Source organism: Anguilla anguilla, chromosome 8, assembly GCF_013347855.1.
Source record: "Anguilla anguilla isolate fAngAng1 chromosome 8, fAngAng1.pri, whole genome shotgun sequence".
In the NCBI taxonomy this organism is placed as follows: domain Eukaryota; kingdom Metazoa; phylum Chordata; class Actinopteri; order Anguilliformes; family Anguillidae; genus Anguilla; species Anguilla anguilla.
In genome coordinates, this window is record NC_049208.1 from 737,732 (window position 1) to 745,694 (window position 7,963).

Sequence of the window (7,963 nt, forward strand, 5' to 3'; positions counted from 1 at the left end):
CTGTAGACTCTACCTCTGAATAGAGCTCTTTTTGTTCTTTAAAGGCTGTATGACTTACTGAAGCCTGATCGCTCAAGGTCTGTGCATTATCGGTTGTTTCCTGTGCTGATGAAGAAAGACTGCTGTAAAATGTGAATTCTTTAGATTTTTATCTCTTTTTGTATGATTATGCCAACTTTTTATGTTCATGACATTGGAAATGATCTGTGCTTAATCCACTCCGCACCAGTTCTCAGTTTGCCAAACATGAAGTTGCACCTCCTTGGCATTTTCTGTTGACTGTTTCTGTTTTGTGCAAGTGATCCCATTTTTTCATTTTTTGGGATTTAAGACTGAATATTAGCATTGTGTTTCTGGTTATATCTTGATTTTTACAGATGTACCTATTTCACAAATAATGTTCAGAAACTTAAAATAAATTAACTTTTCAACTTGCAGTAAAATTGCCTTTTTTCCTCCTTTGTATTTAAGACTGTGTCCTTAGTTGGTACAGTATTGTGTGTGTGTGTGTGTGTGTGTGCGTGTGTGTACGTGTATGTGTGTACGCGTACGTGTGTGTGTGTGTGTACGTGTACGTGTGTGTGTGTGTGTGTGCTAACAATTCTATTCTCAGTAACTTTTAGTTGGGAGATGCTGATGAGAGCCTTCATCAGAGCCTGAATAAAGCGCTTTGCTCTCTTTCTCTGGGGAAGTGGGTTCTTCGGAACGGGAGGCCCAGGATGTTCCGGAAGGAGCGGCTTCCGCCGGAAATACCCCAGCAATGCAGGCGTCCCGGGACGCCTGAGGGGGGTAAGAATAGATCACAGGCTGGGCTCACGTCTCCTCACTGCTCTCGGCTCAGAGCAGCTGTTAGGAGGAGGGAGGTACAGAGAGAGAGGGGAGAGAGAGAGGGAGAGATACAGAGAGAGAGAGGAAGAGCGGGGAGAGAGAGGGAGACAGACAGAGAGAAGGGGAGAAAGAGAGCCCCGGACCCCACCTCAGCGCCTGCCTCTCAGCTAACCTTAACCCTATCCCTTACCCTAACCCCATCCCTTACCCTAACCCTAACCCTAACCCTAACCCTAACCCTCTCCCTAACCCTAACCCTAACCCTATCCCTAACCCTAACCCCATCCCTAACCCTAACCCTATCCCTAACCCTAACCCTAACCCCATCCCTTACCCTTACGGACCCAGAACCCAACCCAGCGCTTCACCCAGGCAGTGATTCCCGCACCCTCTCTTCCCCGGGGGGGGCTGGAGGACTGGGAGGAGGACCGGAGGGTTCTCTCTTCAGCGATGATCATGGGGAGACTGGGGGGGACGGAAGCTGTCTTGGTCACCCTCAGTCGCAACATCACGATTGCAGGTGGGTGGGAGCTCCGAGCTCCATGTGTCTGTGCTGACAGGTTACTGCTCTTTACTTCAGTACCGCTAGAGACAGGATAGATAACAAAGAAGAGGCTCAGCCTGCTGAATTATGAAGCCGCAATACTTAATACATGTAATATGAGCATGCGTTTGATCTGATTAATCTGCAGTGTACTAATGTTTTACCAATAATAATGCTGTGGGATTGCTGCATAAGTCTCACTGATGTCTGAAATATGAATATCCAGTCACCAATTACATCACTTATATCAGTAAATATGTATTTGTATGATGGGAAATTAACACCAAACATTTTTACTGTTTTTAAAAGCGTGTTTATAAGCGTGTTTTAAAAGTATGTTTTAAAAGTGTCTTTATAAGCGTGTTTTAAAAGCATGTTTTAAAAGTGTCTTTATAAGTTTGTTTTTAAAGCATGTTTTAAAGCGTGTTATTAAAGCATGTTATTAACCCGTGTTATTAAAGCGTGTTATTAAAGCGTGTTATTAACCCGTGTTATTAAAGCGTGTTATTAAAGCGTGTTATTAACCCGTGTTATTAAAGCGTGTTTTTTAAAGCATGTTATTAACCCGTGTTATTAAAGCGTGTTTTTTAAAACGTGTTATTAAAGCATGTTTTTTAAGCGTGTTATTAAAGCGTGTTTTAAAGCGTGTTTATAAGCGTGTTTTAAAGCATGTTTTTAAAGCATGTTATTAAAGCATGTTTTAAAGTGTGTTTTTAAAGCGTGTTTTTAAAGCATGTTTTAAAGTGTGTTTTTAAAGCGTGTTTTAAAGCGTGTTTATAAGCGTGTTTTAAAGCGTGTTATTAAAGCGTGTTATTAAAGCGTGTTATTAAAGCGTGTTTTAAAGCATGTTTTAAAGCGTGTTTTAAAGCGTGTTTTAAAGCGTGTTTATAAGCGTGTTTCATGTTAAGTGACTTTGCGCATGTTTGGCTGCAGGGAAGCTTTGGCTGGTGGCCCTGGTCCTGCTGCGCGCCCTCCCCCTGCTCTTGGCGGGATTCCCGCTGTACTGGGACGAGGCGGAGCGTTTCGCCTGCAGCACCGTGCAGCCGGGGTGCGCTAACGCCTGCTACGATGCCTTCCGCCCGCTGTCCCCACTGCGCTTCTGGCCCCTGCAGCTGCTGGGACTCTGCCTGCCGCTCGCGCTGTTCTGCACGCACGTCTCGCACCGCGCCCTGTCCCGCCCGGAGCCCCGCCCCCTGTCCCACCCGGAGCCCCGCCCCCAACCCCGCGACCCCGACGCCGCCCTCTGCAGCGGTCATGTCTCGCACCAGGCCCTGCCCCGCCCCGGGCAGAGTGAGGGGCGGGGCGAGGGGCGGGACTTCCCCTGCGCGTACCTGGTGCAGGTGCTGATTCGGCTGGCGCTGGAGGCGGGGTTTGGGGTGGGGCAGTACCTCCTCTTTGGGCTGCGCGTCCCGCGGAGGCTGCTGTGTGGGGAGGCCCCCTGCACCTCCGCTGTGGAGTGCTTCCCCTCGCGGCCGACGGAGCAGACCTCCGCGCTCCGCCTCTCCCTGGGCCTCGCCGCCGCCTCCCTCCTGCTGAGCACCGCCGACCTCGCCTGCGCCCTGCGCCGCTGCGCGAGGAAGAGGAGGGACCGCGCGCCGGGGAGGAAGAGCGGGGTGGAGAAGGAGGAGGAAGACGAGGAGCGCTACCTCTCTCCCAGCAGCCTGAGAGCGGACCCGCCTCCCCCACAGACACAGGACCCGGCACAGAGGAGAGCCAGCCAATCCAGGACCAGCAAAGCAGGCTCCGCCCCCCTGGAGACAGGAGGCGTGGCCGTGGGTTCCGCTGCTGGTTCTGAGGCGGAGACCGGGTCCAACACCAACACCAACAATGCCCACCCGCATCCCGAGACAGGAGGGGTGGGGCGAGACGGGGGAGGGGTGGAGCGGGACGGGGGAGGGGTGGGGCGAGACGTGGGAGGGGTGAGGTCAGGTCTGACCAGCCCTGGGGGAACTCCACGCCCCGCCCGGTCCTCCGATCTGAGACCGCCTCCGTCCCCGCGGCCGGGACGACGCCCGGGGGGAGGGGTGGGGACCCCCACAACGGCCCGAGCACACAGGACAGGACAGCGCCCCCTGGTGGACACGCTGGACTCACGGTCAGAGAGCGGCGACTCAGAGAGGAGAGCCTGGGTGTGAACTGAGCACAAACCAGCAAGTTTACACACATGCGCACATACCACACACACACACGCACGCACGCACACATGCACACACACACACCGCACACACACAGTGATCAGACCTGACCTGGTCCCCCCTCCACAGCTGATGTGCTGGCTCTTCCTGCACTCACGTCTGTTATGTTCCCAGTTTAGCCAGCGTGGGCTCAGCTGCTGTAAGACCCTCCTGCTGCTCCCGTCAGGCTGGGCTGAACTCCACCCCTCACCTGTGGATCTAAATCTGACCTGACCTGACCCGACACGACCCCACGCCCAGCAGAATTCTGGGATTGTTTTAGAACTGGGGTCTGATCATGGTGGACTGTGCTAGTGTAGCACATCCTGCCAGGTGGTCACTTCCTGCTGTATTATTCACAGCCTTGTGGTAATCTTAGTTTTGGTGTTGATCAGTCAGCAAATTAATTGTCAATTGAAAATAGCAAATGGCCACAGGTTTAAAGTAAAGCTTGGTTTACAGGTAAAGTTTGTGCTACCTGTTTCCACATCACTGTAGTAAGACATCGGGTTGAACAGGGCCTACTTTAGCTGTTCATTTCAGAATGATGGAAAGGGTGTTTCCTTTGAAAGTTTTAATTTCCTTCCAGTTAACTGAAGCTGTCTTTATAGAAGAAACGACTATTGTACAATTTTCTCAATCACGTTGTACTAATAATGGATAAAATGTGGGCTCATTTGTCTCACCAGGGGTTGAGTATAACAGAAAAACGTTCAACTAACGGCTCAGTTATCTTACTAATGTTCACGTGAACGCTGCGTCCGAATTCTAAAAGTCGCCACAGCTCATTACTGCCCCCCTGTGGCAAACTAAAGTCAATGCAAGGAGAGGAAAATGGGTTGAATTAAGAGTACAGCCTAAAAATTTGAGTATTTCTAACTGTGTATCATTGTTTTTACGGCCCTAGCTGCACATAAGCTGTAAAACATATACTGTGAGTTTGTTGAATGTGATTATGCATACATATAAGTATATAATACAAATACTAAAATGATTTGTACTTTGGAGCTTAATTAAGTATAATCCAGACTTTTAATAGTCCTAATTAAGTCCTAATGACCAGTCTGGACCTGACCTACACCTCATTGGCTCCTGTTGCAATGGTCAAAAGGGCCAAGAGATGGGGGGAATTAAAAAAAAAATAATAATAATAAGGGGAAGTACCTGTTCAAATATGACCTGAAGGCACCAAGAAGCTACAAGTGCACGAAACGCTTTTCTTAAAGCCGGGCGCTGGAGGAGCGGGCTGCAGAGGAAGAGGAAACTCGACCGCTTAAGTCGCTGAGAATTCACAGCACCGTGGGAACTTTGTGATGTCACTAGTAAAGCCCAAACCCGAAACTCGACTCCTGCTGGGAGTTCCACTGGTGTTCAGTATCGCCTCCGAGTCCGTGTCTGCAGGAGCTCCACACCCCCCCCCCCCCCACTCCCCCCCCCCCCCCCCCCCCACCTCGCACTTTAGGCTGTCTGTCCCAGGAGGAGTCACTCTTTCCTTACAGGGAGGGGAAATGACCCTGTCACTGGATATTTCCCCCAGAGAGAGGGAAACAAGGAAGAGGAAACACAAATCGTTTGACGGTGTCTGTGAATCCCCCGTGGACAGAGGGGCTGGAGTGCTGCTTTCAGGCCTGAACACTCAGGGGTGTGAGCTGAGTGTGAATCTGCCTGAACACCTGAGCCAGGAGCCGGGACAGGCTACCTGCAGCGCTCAGTACCTGCCTGAACACCTGAGACAGGAGCCGGGACAGGCTACTTGCAGTGCTCAGTACCTGCCTGCTCACTTTTAAAACTGCACATCTGCAGCAGGTAGATGTGAACAGATGCTGCATCTAGAGAAGTTCAGAAGAAACCTGGCACACACCATCACGTGCTGACCTACGGCACAAGGCAGTGCACTGCACTGTTCTCACCACACGGTGGCAGTGTAAACCCTGAACCTCTCAGCAGGACATAACATTAAAAAGCCTCCCCCTAGGCTTCCCCCAGGCAATGACTAAGTCTGCGAATGTTAATTTGGAGCATAATTAACCGTTATTCCCCGGATTCAGTGATGAAGAACTGAGGGGGGAGAGGAAGAACATGGGGCCTAAATTTAAAATGAGTCACTAACATGGCGGATGTGCACGCTACACTCAGAGGCCTGTATCAGCTAAAATAATAATAATCAAATTTAGCCCTGAAAGCTGTTAAATATGATCTATGACTCTTATATGGCTTATTGGAGGAGAAGAAACTGAAGTCATAAAACTTATTTCCATTGTGGTGCTACTTTTAACAGACAGGCTGAAACGGCAGGTCTGTTTGAGTTCCTGATTAAGGAGCTTATAAGTAAACATGGGACATAAAAAGGGAAAACATTTACACAGAGCATTAACTGCAAAATCTGGGCCTTTAATATAAACTCCTACATGCAATAGGCTCATTAATAAGTGTTTAACCTTTTTTAAGCTCAACTGGGGTGTGTAGGGATTTTATTTTGTGGGACAGTTTACTGTGTTTGTCCACACCAGTGTTTTGGAAGGTGTTTTTTTTCTTCTTCCTGTAATGTAATCTTTTTTAATTGGCTATACTGCCTCTTTTGTTATGGCTGTAGGTATCATGTAGCTGGGAACCAAGACGTGTTTTATTTGTGAAGTCCAATCTCCAGGGAGACTGTGTAAATGTACAAATATATACAAAATATATGCACAATATACAGTTCTATGGTTTTTATTTGGTTTAAAAAAAAAAAGTGCCTTTTGCAATAAACTAATTGCAATAAACCTTAAAACCTTGTGTTCCCCTGACCTATGCTGATCAAGTTAACATCCTAAATAGTGTAACCTACTTATTTTACTTGTATTTCGTTAAATTTTACAGAAAATGAATACTTATTTGCCTTATGTCTGGAACCAAATAAATTATACTATGTCTTGCCTGAACACGGGGAAAGTGTGTCAACAGTTGTTAACAATTGTAAACTGAGCACCTCTTCTTGGCTCTTATCTGACACCAGTATGGGAACAGTAGCCTAATTTCCGGCTAATTTATTTCCATTAATAAATTTGGAGTGGTTTCAGATTCAACTTTGTTGGGAATCCACAGCTATTTGGATTCAGACAATGTGAATCAAACACGACATGATTTGGATTCAGACAGGGTGAATCAAACACGAAATTACGCGCAGTAAATCATTTCTGCTAAATTCCACAGCTTTCTACTGCCACTAAGCTCGTGTTGAAATATGTCAAACGCATAACCATATTACAGTAACTGTCAATATCTTATTGTATTAGATCAATCGGCTGCCCATTGTGCGTCATTGTTTAAAGTCAGACTTGAGATCATATTTCACGATCTGGCCATCAATATCTTTGAACGTCTCCTGGCGTAGTGCTCTCTGAAACAACAAACACTCAGAACTGACATCACTCTATTAGCTTACGTGGTTTTAATTTAAATAACCATACACACGTGGGACTGTTGGCGTTTCAGCGTTTGGTATTTGTGAAAAAACTGATTAATTTGGGTAGCTTTAGCATGTTTTAGACTTGTGGACGCTGGATTTAGCTTCTCGACCACACACTGAGGGCAATTACCCTGAACCATTAGACAGGATAACAGTCCAGTTCCCTCTAGGCTGACATCTTCATAATCAGGCCCAGGGCATCGTTTGACAGCACGCGGGCTACCCTTCCAATTACTCCCGCAGAAGCCGAGGTTTCCCGTTTCCAATTCGCAAATGGGAAAGCGCGCCGTCCTAACGTGCGCAAGGGAGGATTTTTAAGCAAGAAGACGAAAAAACACTGGAGTTGTCCCTCGGTATAATTGAGGACGAAAAAGACAACCTGGTTTATACGATCCTCACAAAGGGCTTATTAAACGAGCAGACCACCTGTAGAGACCGTTTCAGCATTGTCCCTGCAGCCACCCGCGTGCTTGCGAACCTCATTCAACGACGTCAAAGAACTCTCCTTAAACTGCCCGCTCATTACGCCAGGCTCACAAACGAGCAAGTTCGTCAGCAACAAAACGTGACGAATCCCCCCTTTTATTCGGTACATTTGAAAGCACTGCGATTCAGTCGGGTCTAAATTAAGGATCTTGTATTTCGGAAAGAAAACGCACGTCCTGCACGGCATCCTTCGGCGTTGTTGAAAAGAAGGATCAAAGTTTCCAAAATGAAAGGACCCCCAGCTCCACACAGATTAGCACTATTCACTCGGATCCTCGACCCATTAATAACTTAGCCACCGGGCAAGCAGGTACTTAGTTCAACAATTACAAAAGATCTAATAAATTAAATATGTGTCCCGACTAACTAAAGATACTACTTTTGAAATTCCACAGTGATACAACTGTTGCAAGCAAATCCAAAGTGAACAGGTGATTCGTTACGGCAGCCGCTGGTCGGAAAGATTAAGAAGTTGCACCATAG